At 35.9% G+C, this 15,115-nt stretch overlaps 1 non-coding gene across 1 annotated transcript; it reads right to left on the bottom strand.

The window, feature by feature from the left end:
• Nucleotides 1–13,508: 13,508 nt before the first annotated feature.
• LOC122302050 lies at nucleotides 13,509–13,616 on the bottom strand. Its single transcript, XR_006240299.1, has one exon. It is a non-coding gene; the product is annotated as a small nucleolar RNA R71 (small nucleolar RNA).
• Nucleotides 13,617–15,115: the final 1,499 nt, after the last annotated feature.

Below are 15,115 nucleotides of genomic sequence, written 5' to 3'. Positions count from 1 at the left end.
CCCAATGCAAATGCATAAGGCACACTTTTCATCTACTCTTGTTCCAATGCATTTTTAGGTGATTAACCTTTATGAAATTTATCACCCTTGATTATCAGAGCTGTAGAGGCTTTACAATCTTTTATATCGAATCTCTGTAAAACTTTTTCAATGTAGGTCTTTTGAGATAATCGTAAGACTCTTTCTTTCCTTACACTATGAATCCCTATGCCAATGACATAAGAGGTTTTATCCATATCCTTCATTTCAAATTTCTGGGAGAGAAATTATTTAGTCTCATATAATAAGCCCAAATCACTGCTTGCAAGAAGAATATCGTTTACATATAAGATTAGAAAAATGTATTTGCTTCCACTGACCTTAAGGTATATACATTGATCAACAAAATTCTCGATAAAACTGTATGAGATAACAATTTTGTGAAACTTTAAATATCATTGACGGGAAGCCTGTTTTAGTCCATAAAGAGACTTCTTCAACTTGCATACTTTCTGACTGTCGTCGCTCAAACCCTTAGGTTATTTCATGTATACCACTTCATCAAGATCTCCATTAAGAAAAGTCATTTTCACATCTATTTGATGTAGCTCTAAATCAAAATGAGATACTAAAGTCATGATTATCCTCAACGAATCCTTCTTAGAGACCGGAGAGAAGGTTTGATAATAATCTATGCCTTCTTTTTGAGTGAATCCTTTAGCGAAGTCTAGACTTATATCCTTTGACATTACCAGAAAAATCTCGTTTGGTTTTATAAACCCATTTGTAGCCAACTGCTACCACCCCTTCTCGTAATTCGACGAGATTCCAGACTTAGTTCTTATAAATGGATTCTAACTCATTCCTCATGGCATCCAACCAAAATGTAGATTTATCTCCAATCATGGCTTGTGAAAATGTAATTGGGTCTTCTGGAAGTCCAACGTCAAAATCAAACTCAATTAAGTATACAATGTAATCATCTGGAATAGCAGGCCTATGTATTCTTGAGGATCTTCTTAGAGCCACTTGATAAAGGGTTAGAATTGCATAATTAAGTTGTTTAAATGAGTGATTTATTTTATCAAATAAGAATTGAACACTTAATTATGCATCAAATTCTAATATTGAATGTCAAATTAATTGATGCCAATATTTTTGCACATCAAAGTCTCATATTTGCCCTTGAAATACTTAAACTATAATATCATTTCATTTATATATTGTAGGGCATTTATGGAAGGAAAGAAAGAATGGGACCTATGAGAAAATAGAGAAGTTAATTATGGTTTTATGGAATCTCATCTAATAGAGATCAAATGCAACATCATTCGGATCACACCAACTCATACATGAAGAAAGAAAATCACATGGACATCAACCACCCATTCGGACCATGCAGTGGACTCACACAATGCACATGCAGACCATTCGGACCATGCAGTGGACTCACACAATGCACATGCAGACCATTCGGACACATGCAGGATCACATGCACAGATGCAGAAAAGTGCAAACTCATACAAACTCACACATGCATACCAGCAGAACAAACACAGCAGACAGCACACTTGGAAAGCAGCACGTTGCAGACATTCAGATGTGCAGCAGCTACTACAGCAAGAGAAGAAGACTCACACATGCAGAAAAGTGCAAAGAAAGCACTTGGACAGCACTCACACCATTCACGCATGCAGGAACACATGCACACATGCAGACCAACATGCAATACACATGCAAAACCAGCAAAGCATTCGGACAGCACACAACCTGCATGTTGCAGAACACTCACACAAGCAGAACACTTGAGCGTGCAGCAGCAGAGCTTTTTATTTCTTTTTCTTTTTCATGTGGACGGGAAGCAGCAACAGCAGGAGATTAGCTATTATTTAGCTGGAAGCAACAGTAGATAGGAGGGAGCTTTTGCTTTTCTTTCGTTTCAGACGCTAAGAAGTAGAGTAGTGCAGAGTTTTTATTGCATTTCTTTTTCCGTTGGAGAGAAGGCGGTTTGTTTTAGTTTTTATTCATTCCTTTTGTTTTCGCTCGGGTGTTTTTTTTTTTGTGGTCTTTTCGTTTACGCTAGACCTCATTGCTACTGGTTTTCATTTATTGTATTCTGTTTTTCTTTTTTACAGTTCCAGACCTCGTTGAGGAATTCGGCAACATTTTATTTTTCTCTCCTATTAGTTTAGACATTGGCGGTTTGAGAATTTTATTTCTCTCTTTTCTTTTTAGCGTAGCAGTAGAGTAGAGCTTAGTTTTAATTCTTGTTTTCGTGTAGCTGGTAGCAGTAGAGTGAGCTGAGTTTTATTTCTTTTTTCTTTTTCATGGGATGGAACTCTGTCTCTTGCTTGGCAGCTTCTTCTACTTTTCATTCAGCTGGTTATTTGTTTTCTTTTTTCTGCTTTTATTTTTCAGGTTGAGGTTTACAAACCTGGGGAAATTTTTAGCTTTAGTTACTCTTTTCGTTTACGTTGGCAGCTTTTAATTTGAGGAGTCGAATCCATTTTTTTTATTTGTTCTTAGTTCAGATCATTGTTCGGTTGGGAGTATATTATTTCTTTGAATTTTTTTCTTTTACATTTTGGACGAAAGGCCTCCTCTCTCTCTCTCTCTCTCGGGTTTCATTGTTCTTTCGGCTGCTTTCTTAGTTACTTTAGAGACGCAGGGGAGACGGTGGCTTTGCGACGCTGGTTTCATTTTTTTTGCTTTACGTTGTAGTGTTTTTCAGTTGTTATTTCAAAGGAATCATTTTCAGTTTTATTATTTTTTTTAGTTGCCCAGTTTTCTTTCCTAAAGTTCTTAGTTGAGTTGGCGTGGAGCTTGTGGTTTTATTTATTCATTTTTATTTCTTCTCACAGATTTTTTTTATGGCTTTGCTTAGATTAATCTTTGTTGTAAGAATTATCATGTGTAGCTAATTTTTGAAGCTTGGGTTGTGGAACGAAGCTTGATTTGTTTTGGATTCTAGATCGATGCAATATTTTGTTGTTAATTGTTGATTTTACTATGTTACTAGTCAGATTTAAATTGAAAATAGATTGCGGCTCTTGCTCTTGTTTTGTTGTTGACGTAAGGCACAACAAAAGCTTGAAAACTATCAAGGCCTCTCTCAGTTGTTTGTTAATGTGTGTTTGACTAGTAAAGTAGAGAATCCATTAGGAAAATATTGAAAAACTTGAGCTTAAATTTGTATCTTCCGATTAGCAATGCCTTGATTGGATTGTTAATCAAGAAAATTATCTAGAATCCGAAATAAAGAGAGTCTCATACCCAACCCAAGTGTTTGTTAATTTGTTTGTTCTAGAAACTCTAATTTCAACTTCGATTATCTTCTTGCATTGCATTTGAATTTTATTTTCATCTCTCATACTTGATTCATTTGTTACTCACAAATCTCTTATATGCTTTGATAACCCATTGTCCCTGTGGAATACGATCCTGGACTTATCCTTTATACAACTTGAAACTTCTACACTTGGAAGCACATTTGACCACGAGTCACCACTATTTCATCATTTGGAGATAACTCAATTGGCTTAGACTGTAAATGCGGTATAACTTCAGATTGAACTTTATTTATGAGGACATGCTGTTCTTGAATTGGTGTTACCGCATAATCTTGCGATCTATTTTGCCTTAATACAACCATTCTTCTTTCAAAAGAAAGCAAAGTAGCATATTTAGGTGTTTCCTTAAAAGTGACCTCTTGAGAATTTACACTCCCATTGGGTTCAACATCCTCAAGAAACCTTGCATTTTTAGATTCGACAATTCTAGAGCTATGACTGAGACAATAAAATTTATATTCTTTAGAGTTACTTGGATACCCAATAAAGAAACCACTAATTGTCCTTGGGTCTAACATCTTTATTTTAGGATTATAAATCCTAATTTCAATAAGACAACCCCATATGTGTATATGATTTAAGCTAGGTTTCTACCTTTTCCACAACTCAAAATGTGTTTTAGAAACAGACTTGGATGGAACCCTATTCAATATATACACTATAGTTTTAAGAGTTTCACTTCATAAGGAAAGTTGCATGTTAGATTTACTAATCATATTTCTTACCATATCCATTAGCACATACGGTTTCTTCTTTCTGCAACATCATTTTGTTGTGGTGTGCCAGGTATTGAATTTTGTCAACAATGCCTTCCTCTTGAAGGAAATTTGCAAATGGACTATTCATTTGTCCCTGTTCTGTGTACCTACCATAATATCCCCCTCCTCTATCAGATCTTACGATCTTGATTTTCTTTTTATTTTGATTCTCTACTTCGACTTTATAGACTTTGAAAGGATCTAATGCTTGAGCCTTCTCATTAAGAAGACAGAGACACATATACCTAGAATAGTCGTCAATAAATAAGATAAAATATCTCTGACCATTCATGCAAGGGGTAGGGAATGGTGTACAGATATCTGTGTGTAAATCTTTAGAACACTTGAGCTCCTTCTTGAACCTTTAGAATTATTGTTGGTCTGCTTGCCCTTTATGCAATTCAGACAATTCTTAAAGTCAGTAAAATGGAGATCCTGTAGGACCCATTCTTTTACTAACTATTTCATCCTTTCTATAGAGATGTGTCCTAATCTCTTATGCCATAATAGAGAAGATTTTTCATTCTAAAGGTTCCTCTTAATGCCAACTAAATGCAGGGCTCTTAATGCCAACTAAATGCAGGGATAGATAATTCTCCTTAAAATCAAGATGGATATCTAATTTAAACAAGTTATCAACTAAAGTTCCAGAACCAACAAGAGTTTTATTCTTAAAAATAGTCATAGTATTCTCAAAAAGTAAACTGTAACCTTTGATAATAAGTTTAGAAACAAAAATTAAATTTCTACTAAATTCTAGAATATAAAAGGCATTATTTAAATCCAAAACATGTCCCAATATGAAAATTATTCTAAAAATTCCAACTGCACAACTTGTGAACACCTTTATTTCCGGTTAAAACTTAAAGTTCACTTGTTGTTAGTTTCCTTCTAGTGAGAAAACCCTACAATGTATTCACAATATGAATTGAGGAACTGGAGTCAATCCACCATGAACTTTTAGGAGCATCAATGAAAAAAGATTCATGACACACAAGAGAGATAGAGCTACATTTCTTTTCAAGCCACTCTTTATACTTAGTGCAACTCTTCTTTACCTGACCCTCTTTCTGGCAAAAGAAGCATGTCACTATTTTGCTTTTAGATCTATTGGATTTTGATGGCATATTATGGTTCCTTGGCTCAGATATCTCTATCTTTAAGCCCTTAAGTTGAGAAAAAATATCTCTCATTTCTGTAATGTATACACACATACCCTTAGAACTGTCAAAGGCTTTAGTAGTGAATTGTCTGATAAGAGTGCTAGCTAAAGCCTTGTCAGAGCGAACAAACTGTTCCTGAATTGCCTGTATAGAACCTCTAATGCTCTTACTCATATACGAGACTTTATGAGTATTAGACTTAGGCAATTAGATTGCTCCCACCATTGGCGATTTTTGATGACTTCCTGTGCATCCGTATTCGTGGTAGTAGGTGGTTGCTCCACACAGAGTGCATAGTCAAGGTCCATATACTCCAAGATAAAATGAACCGAATCTTTCCAGTTAGAATAATTAGTGCCATCAAGCGTAGGAATAAAATAAACACCATCAATTAAGGATTGTGAAACGATAGCTGCAAAACCAAGAAAAACTTTAATGATATGAATTCAAGTAAATTTTAACCTTCTTGTGGGAAAATGTTGCATAACAACATAAAGTTACTTATCTTTATTTATAAGACAAATTATTCCGAATATTAACAAATAAAACTATCCACACCTGTAGGTAGAAGATAAATTTTACCATCAATACCCAAAATCATTTTCTTATAATAATTAAATCAAAAAAATTAAATATCTCCATGTAGGGATTTATTCTTAAAACTTATGATTTAGTTACAATAAGATTCCAAATTTATTTATGTATTTTTTTAAATAATAAGGATGTTGTAGCATTACCTTCATTATTCAAAAGAAATACAACTGGACATCTTCTAAAATAGGTAAAAAAAAAAAAAACTATTAACTGTAAATTAGCCCAAAGGCCCATCAATTTGTATAAAGCTTGAAATTAAGCCCAAAGTCAAAACATGCCTTTGAAATCTATTAATATAGTCCTGAGTACATAACCATCCAGATAAGAATTCAAAGACAAAAAACTTAAAAGCCGAAATTCAAGTCCATCTCCGAAATCATTAAAGACTCATTCATCAAGCCCACAAATGTTTGAACAAAGGACCACAAATCATGGACTAAATGGATAACATTGTTCTAATACATCTAAAAAGACTTTTGTTATCAAAATTTTATTTTATTTTTGAAAAATGCACTCTAAATCATGACCCGGCTACTCTCTTACAACACAGATTATGACAAAATCTATTGATCACATCGAGAGAATAAAATAAGGAATAAAACTGGATTTCAAAAGCCCACTATATGAATAAAATTGAAATGCTAATAAATAAAATACAAAGCTGAAAGGTATGACTCTGATACCAACTGTAAAACTCTTTCAAAAGAATAAAGAGATCCATAGAAACTTTTCCCTTCAGCCATTTGAGTTTGAGAACTGAAAAGCCTACAAAAGAGAGAAGAAATTTTCCGTAGGGAAGATGTTTCTAGTCTTTAAACTAAAAACTTTATGGATGAGTCTAATGGAAAACACAAGCCCCTTTATATAGGCAAGACTAAAAACCTTTACTTATTACTTTTACAACCTTTGGGCTATCCTCATTATTTCATCCATAAAAAAATAGTAAGGGTTAACCACTTTATTTATTAAGAAAAATTACCTATATTTGATACATGAAGTGTATCATCTTAGATGAAGTGAACCACCTTAAAAAAGACATAATTTTTTAGGAAAACCAAAAGTCTAACATTATATATAATAAGTTGCTATTGGGTAGCTACAGTGATCTACGATAATTGTTGTCCTTCCATTTTTTTTTTTTTTTTTTTGTGTTTTGCCGGTTTTTCCCTTCTGTTCAATACATGGGTGTTGTGCATTTTCGTGTAGTTTAGGGATATAATTGTTAGTGGATTTTTTTTATTTATTATGCTTTTCTTTTGTCTTTTCATCTTGTTTTCTCCTTTGTCATTTCATCTTGTTTCTTCATTCTCTCATCTCACTCTCACCGAAACTCCTCGATCCCCTTATTCTCTCACTAATTCACTCTGGCATTTCTCCCATCGAGTTTCTCTTAACTTTTCTTCTCAGGTTTGTGTTTCTTCTTTTCTCATTGAAGTTCCTCTCCGGCATTCTCTCACTGAAATTGCTCTCCCTTATTCTCTCACTGAAGCTCCTCTTTTTCCTCTCACTGAATTTCTTTCTTCTTTTTTTCCTCAGTCGCCTATTTTTTTGGCAATAGTTGGGTTTTTCCCCCTCCCTCATTCTTTCACCAAAGCTGCTCTTCTTCCTCTTGCCAAATTTCTTTCAATTTTTTTTCCTTTGTCGTCGGTTTTTTTTACTATGGTTGGGTTTTTTTCCTCTCCCCCATTCTCTAACTGAAGCTCTACTCCTTATTCTCTCTGAAGTTCGTTCCTTTTTTTTTTTTACAGAAGTTCCTCTCTGGTGTTCTCTCACCGAAACTCCTCTCCCTCATCCTCTCACTGAAGCTCCTCTCCTTCCTCTCACCGAAGTTTTTTCATTTTTTTCCTTTGTCACTAGTTTTTTAGCTATGGTTGGATTTTTTTCCTCTCCCTCATTCTCTGACTGAAGCTCATCTCCTTCCTCTTGCTGAAGTTTTTTTTTTTTTTTTTTTTTTTTTTTTTTTTTTTTTTTTTTTTTAAACTGAATGTTACGATCTTTTTGGATTTTTTATTCTTTGCTTAATCGGTTTACATTTTATGGGTTTGCATGACATTGTGTTATTTTCATTTTGTTAGTTTAATGTTATTATGCCTTCCGGAAAGGGCTTCAAACATCCAAATACCATAGTACAAGGAGCCAAAGCAGACATCCTCAACTACAAAGATGTAAATAGCTCAAAGAGGGAACACAAACAGGAAACTCATCAGAATACACGGACATGGAAGAAACCATCTAGAGGAACTTATAAGGTCAATTGGGATGCCGTCCTCAATATAGAAGCAGGTAGAATGGGGCTGGGAGTACTCGTTAGAGATTATTAAGGCTATGTGATAGGTGCACTAAGAGCAAGAAGGGCTCTGGCAAGGAAAGCACTAGAAGCAGAAGCCTATGATTCAGTTTTGGCAGCCACCTTTTGTAAAGAAATAGGCCTCAAAAAACTCCACCTAGAAGGAGATTCACAGCTAGTCATCAACCTTTGAAGGGAGTAGAAAGAAACTGGAGCCTAGGGGGTCTCCTTGTAGAAGATGCAAAGTTGATATTATCAAGTTGTGGAAGCTGGAAAGCATCACATGCCAATAGAGAAGGAAACCAAGCATCTCATAAGCTAGCTAAATCTTCTTTGTTTTTAGAAGAGGATGTATATGATATTGAAGAGTGCCCTGTGTGCATTCAATCCACAGTAATGTCTAAGCTGTTTTCAGCATAATCAATGAAATTAGTATCCCATTTTCAAAAAAAAAAAAAATGTTATTGTGCCTTCATTTTTTGGGTTTCCTGTTATTGTGTCTTCATTTTTTGGGGTTGCATGTTATTATCTTGATTTTTTTTTTTTTTAGTTCATCTGATTTGTTGATTTGTTTTTGTCAAGGAATTCTTCTTCCTCTTGTTGAAGTTCTTTTCTCTATTTTTTTTTAATTGCATGTTATGATCTTTTTGGTTTTTTTTTTTTTTAATTCTTTGGATAATCAATTTTCATTTTTTGGGTTTGAATGTCATTGTGTTATTTTCATTTTTTTAGTTTAATGTTATTGTATCTTCATTTGATATTCTTAACATTTGGGGGAAAAGGGGATGGTTTGATGGGTTTTAGTGTCAGTGCATAGGGCTGAGTGCTGGAGATGTTTTTTTTTTTTTTTTAAGAGACGAAGGTAGGGATGGTTTGAGTGTCGGGAGAAGGTTTTTTTTTTTTTTTTTTTTGAAGAAAAGAACTTTCATTGATCAAGAAGCATCTACATCATTCATGAATGAGTACCCCTAGACAGAGATTAAAACCTCCATAGGACCATCCTCTTGCCATATGGTTTCACTAACATTCCTAGTAGCAAGTTTTGCTGCCATGTGGGCAGCTTTGTTTGCTTATCTATAAACAAAATTAAGGTGCCATGCTTGGTTGTGCTTCATCAGTTGCTGCATATCCTCTATCATTTGACCCAACCATGAGTTATCTTTCCTTTTAGAGTTCATTGCATCAACAACAATTTTAGCATCCCCTTCAAAACAAACTTGGTTAAAACCAAGCTCAATGCAAAATTCCATAGCTCTAAAGAGAGCAGTACTCTCAGCTTGGAGAGCAAACGAGATATAATCCTTATATGTTGTCAAAACAGGTTGCAATCTGCCATCTGAGTCTCTGATCACTACTCCCCTCCCATACTGCCTTTATCTTTGTCAAAAGATGTATCAAAATTAGATTTGAGATATGGCCACGCAGGAGGTTTCCACTTCGGAATTGGAACACTCACTTGAGACCCTTTAGCACACTTGGAGCTAGACTTGTTGGTCTCTTTAAACAATGATAGGTCATCTCAAGCCCTTATAGCAACAGACTTAGGTTGGGAAAACTGGTTTTGAAAAATGAAGGCATTTCTCCTAGCCCATAGCTGATAGAACATTACTGCTGCCAACCCCAATACCTCCTTACCTAGCTTAAACCCATCTCATTCCAAAAAATATGGAAATCAAAGAATTGCCTCTTCCATTTGCTTAGCAACCTGATCTCTCCTCCCTACACGTCTATTGCAGCAGCGCATTCCCACAGACCTTAAACAGATTGGGCATATGTTGTTCTAAATATTGTTCTTCCTACTAAGATTGTCTTTTGTAGGAAGAATATTATTGAGACACTTCCAAATAAACATTTTAGCCTTTTTTGGAACCTCTAGCTGCCATACTTCTTTCTAGACCCCATTATCCTCTCCCCTTGTTGATGCTTCTCCTGCCATTCTATTCAATCTCTGTCTCCAAAAAGTAGGCACTTTTTATAGAGAATTCATCTTTTCCTAAGCCTATCCATATCAACCTGTCATGAGCTCTTCTCTTACTAATTGGAATTAAAAAAAATAATCTTTGCCTCATTCTCATTAAAAATTGCCTTTACCAAGTCTTTTTTCCAAGCATAGTTGCCCTCCTAAATCAGTTCATCCACTGTGGACTCAGGATCAAGAGTATTTATGGGTGTTTGGATCTGGTAGGTCACTGGACTGGGAAGCCATTTATCCTTCCGAATTTTTATGTCAGTTCCATTACCAACTCTCCATACAGACCCCTCTTTGATCAGATCCAAGCTGGACCAAATGCTTCTCCAAATAAAAGAAGGGGTACCTCTCAGCTTTGCCTCCAACAGGTTGCAGTTTTGGAAGTATTTTTGTTTGAAGACCTCCAAGACCTGTGAATTTGGTTCCTTTATCATCCTCCAGCCTTGCTTGGCTAGAAGAGCCTTGTTGAAACTGCTGAGGTCCCTAAACCCCATGCCTCCCTGATTATTGACCATTCCCATTGCCCTCCACGCTTTCCAATGGATTCCTTTCCCCTCCCCACTATGGCACCACCAGAATCTAGCCAAGAGGGCTTCAATTTCTTTGAGAAGTCCAGGCAATTTGAAAACACTCATGGTGTAGGCTAGGATTACCTGCAGCACACTCTTGATGAGGATCTCTTTCCCTACTGAGGATAAAAATTTGGTCTTCCAACTATTGATCCTTTCCCATACTCTCTCCTTTAAACTCCTGAAAGTATTATACTTTGACCTCCCAACCACAATTAGGAGACTCAAATATCGATTATAGTCATTACACTTTAGACTATTCACCTGCTGCAAAATGAACTCCTTTACTTCCACCCTGGTATTGGAGCTGGAAAAAACACTGGTTTTTTCTTTGTTCAAGGTTTGGCCATATGCACTCTCATAAAGAGCAAGAAGATCACGGATTTGGTACCACTCAACCAACTTGGCTCTACAGAAGATTACACAGTCATCTGTGAAAAGGAGGTGGTTTATCCTAAAACCACCCCTTGTGACTGCAGCACCATTGATCAGGCCCTTAGATTCAGCAAAAATTAGTAGGGAACTAAGGCCTTCAGCACAACTTAGGAACATGTAGGGAGACAATGGGTCACCTTGGCATAATCCTCTGGATGGGACAAAGGCCTCACCAGGTTCACCATTAGTAATGACAGCATAAGAGACTGACCTTACACACTCCATCACAAGGTCAATCCATTTCTTACCAAAACTCATCTTAAGCATTAGAGTTTCTAAGAAATTTCACTCCACTCTATCGTATGCTTTTGACATATCTAACTTAATAGCCATGGTGCCTTCCTTACCCTTTTGTTTCAATTTCATAGTATGGAGTAGTGATGAGTGTGCGAAAGTGCACTCTATATACCCTATTATTGGACTAAAATACTAAAATATGAATAGAAATCATAGGAATTAATGTGTATTCTTAAATTGAATTTCTATTTACGTTGGGATACTCCTAAGCAGTTTTTTTATGTCTAATTTCAGAGTTTATAAAAGAGCAAGTCAAGCCCAACCAAATTCAAAGGAGGACATTCATGGGGTTTGAGAGCAATTTTGAAGAAAAGAAAAAGAAAAAAAAATCACAAAATGAAACCACAAGAAGTCCAAGTCCGAAATTCGCTAGGAGACAGTTTGGACATACTTTAGTGTTTTGACTATATCTTTTTACTTATATATTGGATTGATGCGATTATTGATGCATTGGAAATCTATCTTAAAGGGCTATAACTTTGTCTCTAATAAGGATTTCCAAATTCGAATTCCTGAAGGCTGTACGTGGCTGCCAAGATAAGTCCTAAAATTTAGGCGATTTTTTTATGCGGAAATCAAGAGAACATTAGGGTTTCTTTCTTACCCTATATAAGCATATCATTAGCACGAAATGGAGGAGGGGAAGAGGCACAAGAGGCAGATCTGAAGAGAGGAAAAAATCACTTCCATGGCCACCGTTCACTTCAGTTTTCTCTGGAGATTTTTGTTGTCCATTATATTTATGGGTAACTAAATTCTCAAGTAGGGTTAGGGATGGACTTGCACATTAGATGGTATTTCTAATTTATTCTTAATTCAAGTATTTGATTTTCAATTGCTAAAACTCTTTTGTTTTATCATTCTCAATTCATCGTTGATGTTTTCTTCTCCGAATAATCATAGAATTTATTGTGTTTATGGATTCAGTCATGCTTTTTCTATTGAATGGATTAGTTCTTTGATTATGTTTGGATCAATTATTTATCTATATTGATTTAGTTTTTTGCTGCAATATCGCTTCCTGAATATATTGTCGTCATTGGATTTTATCAATAAGGGTAGTAATTCACGCTTTTTAAAAGTGGTAAATGTTTTTTTCAAAGGGTTACATTTGATTTAAGTTTAGTTTATAAATCTATACCTTCCGATTGGGAATTGCGGGAATTGAGTTCCTAATTGAGTTATCCAATGAATTAAGAATAATTAAAATACCAGATTTGTGCAAGGGATTCCCGACGCTCTACTGTTTGTTAAATTTGAGTACTTTTTCTGTTAATCACTTTGCTTCACTTGAATTTACATTTAAAATTAATCTTTGTTCTCTATTACTTATTTAATATTTTTTCTTTAGTTTCTTTGTTCCTCTTGCTATTCTTTTAATTTGTCTCCCTGTGGAATCGACACCCCAAAGCTGTGCTACAACTACCGCGTTATTCTTTGGGCGTAATCAAATTTTGGCGCCGTTGCCGGGGAGACGGTAGAAGAATTGTGAGATAGTTTTTCTTTTCAACAGTTTGTAAAGGCGGTAACTTCGTTCCCTATTTTAGCTTGCTGCATTTTTTTTATTTTCTTTTTCTTTTTGTAGTTTTTTTTAGTGTTAGGTTTTTCTCTACCTTGCATGCACAGGTATAGAGACGCCTTGGGTCGGTTTGCTTGTAGACCTGTGTTAGAGTCAGAGTTTAATTTTTCTAATCATTTGTTTGATAATTCTTCTAATTTTGAGAAAATGAGTGAACACGAAGATCAACCCACTAGGACCCTTCAGGATTACCTCCACCCTACACGCACAGCCACACCATCATGCATCATGTTTCCAGCTAATATTCGCCAATTGGATTTTAAAACGGGGATGATACAGTTACTCCCTACTTTTCATGGCTTGGAAAATGAAAATCCATATGTGCACATTAGGGAGTTTGAGGAAGTAGTTGCGACTTTTCATAGTCAAAATGCAACTGATGACATTGTGAGACTTAAGTTCTTTCCTTTCTCTTTGAAGGATAGAGCTAAGAGTTGGCTATACTCTTTGAGACCACGATCTATTGGGTCATGGAATGAGATGACTCAGGTCTTTTTTAATAAATACTTTCCCCAACATAAGACCAATGCTTTAAAAAGACAAATCTCCACCTTTGTATAAAAGGACAGTGAGACTTTGTATCAGTCTTGGGAGAGATTTAAGGAGCTATTGAGTATGTGTCCTCACCATGGGTATGAGAATTGGCGCTTAGTGAGCTATTTTTATGAGGGACTTACACCTAGAGAGCGTCAATTTGTGGAGATGATATGTAATGGTGAGTTCTTACAGAAAGATCCTGATGAGGCCATAGAATACCTCAATGAGCTTGCTGAAAAAGCTCACACTTGGACTGGACCTAGTGCTACTGAGAGCACAAATAGGTCACGACCTGCAGGAAACCTAAATGGTGGTGGAATTTACCATCTCAGGGAAGAAGATAACCTAAAGGCTAAGATTGAGATGCTCACTAGGGAGCTAGAGGTGTTGAAGAATAAAGACTTAAAGCCAACACACGTGGCTAATCATGCAGAGTCTTTTGGACCATGTTTTGTGTGTGGCGGGGTAGATCACCTTGCCCAAGAGTGTCCCACATTTGCTGAGATGAGAGGGATGTATGAGGAACAATGTAATGCCTTAGGTATGTCCAAGAAGCCTTTTACACATTTCTCTAATACCTACAATCCTGAGTGGCGTAATCAACCCAATTTTAGTTGGAAATCTGAAAACCAGCCGCCTGCACAACCCCCTAGATCATATCCTGCACCATATCATGCACCTTCATCTTCTAGGAGTCCTTTAGAAGACACTTTGCATGCTTTTATTGAGGCACAGAGTAAAACTAATCAAAAGTTTGAATCTTTAATTATGCAGGTTGTTGAAGAAAACAAAGAGATAAAGAGTCATATATCCAAGATAATGAGCTCCTTGAGTGTGAATGAGCGTGGCAAGTTTCCTTCTCAAGCTCAATCCGCACCCCAAGGTCAGCATATGGCACAAAAAAATTTAAAAGAAGTTCATGCTATTATGACAAGAAGTGGTAAGTCCTTACACATCCCAACAACTAATAAGCAAGAGGATGTTGAAGAGGAACAAAGCAATGATAGCACCGAGTTCCCCAAGGATGCCGAGGTAATCAAGAGTCCAGTTAAGGTACCATTTCCTCAAGCTTTAAAATCTGGTATGCGAACTTTGGATCCTAGTAATGAAATCTTGGAGAACCTCAGGCAGGTAAAGATTAACCTTCCTCTTTTGCATGTTATTAAACAAGTTCCCACTTATACAAAAGTTCTTAAAGATTTGTGTACAGTTAAGAGGAAGCACCATGTTAAGAAGACAGCATTTCTGACAGAACAAGTTAGTGCTCTAATTGAGCAGCGAATTCCTCCTAAGTACAAGGATCCTGGTTGTCCAACCATTGCATGTAATATTGGGAATCATGAGTTTGGGCAAGCCTTGCTAGATCTAGGAGCTAGTGTTAATTTGATGCCTTATTCCATTTATTTGCAGCTTGGTTTGGGTGAAATTAAGCATACTTCTGTCGTGCTTCAGTTGGCTGATCGTTCAGTTAAGAAACCGAGAGGGATAGTTGAGGATGTTTTGATCCAAATTGACAAGTTTTATTATCCTGTTGATTTCTTAATTTTGGATACTCAATCAGTTGTTGAGTCTAACTCTAAAGTTCCTTTCATATTAG

The sequence above is a fragment of the Carya illinoinensis genome, chromosome 2, assembly GCF_018687715.1.
Source record: "Carya illinoinensis cultivar Pawnee chromosome 2, C.illinoinensisPawnee_v1, whole genome shotgun sequence".
Classification (NCBI taxonomy): Eukaryota; Viridiplantae; Streptophyta; class Magnoliopsida; order Fagales; family Juglandaceae; genus Carya; species Carya illinoinensis.
The sequence above is the reverse complement of the archived record's forward strand: the minus strand, read 5'-3'. Positions and strand labels throughout refer to the sequence as shown.